The sequence below is a fragment of the Camelina sativa genome, unplaced genomic scaffold (assembly GCF_000633955.1).
Source record: "Camelina sativa cultivar DH55 unplaced genomic scaffold, Cs unpScaffold00532, whole genome shotgun sequence".
Taxonomy (NCBI): Eukaryota; Viridiplantae; Streptophyta; class Magnoliopsida; order Brassicales; family Brassicaceae; genus Camelina; species Camelina sativa.
The window spans coordinates 1-685 of record NW_010921721.1 but is presented as its reverse complement, the minus strand read 5'-3'; positions in this window follow the sequence as shown (position 1 = coordinate 685).

Here is a 685-nt window from a genome sequence, read left to right as displayed (position 1 = left end):
AAAAAAAAACGAATTCGGATATAATAAAACGAACTAACCGACTCGAAAATTCTGAGCAGCCGTTCGAACCTAGAGGGAAAAGCAAAGAGAACCTGGGCAGAGAGAATCGTAAATCTCGAGCAGAGAGAGAGAGAGATAGAGAGAGGAGAACGTTGAGAGAGTTTGATTTGAGAACAAGTCAAAAAAAACCCTTCAAAATCGCTCTCTCTGTCTCTCTACCCTCTCTAGTCCTCCTCCCTCCTCTCTAGAGTGTCCAAAGTCCGATGCTGCGTCTTTCTGGTACCGCGGCGCGCAGGAACTCAATCTAGACCGTCGGATCTATTCGAATGCAATATTGCCGGTGAGTACCCTGGGCTTTATCATACTGGGCTTTTAATAATTTTGTACTGGGCCTTTTATTGGGTCTAAGTAAGTACATCTCGACACGGCACGCTGTGATAGCTCAGATCGCAGGAACGCCACGCTGTTTTTTTTATTCCGTTTCTGTTTCTTCTTCTTCAGTCGAGTCCGACGATGGATGGATGATTTACACATCCTTCTTCCACAGTTTCCATGTCGCATCCGTAGACAGAATAGACAGCAAAGATAGATAGCTAGCTCAGGTTGGTCGCCTTGGATCCGAATTTGAACTTGATTGAATCCGGTTATGGACATTCTTTTCGCCCAGATCCAGGCGGACCTCCGC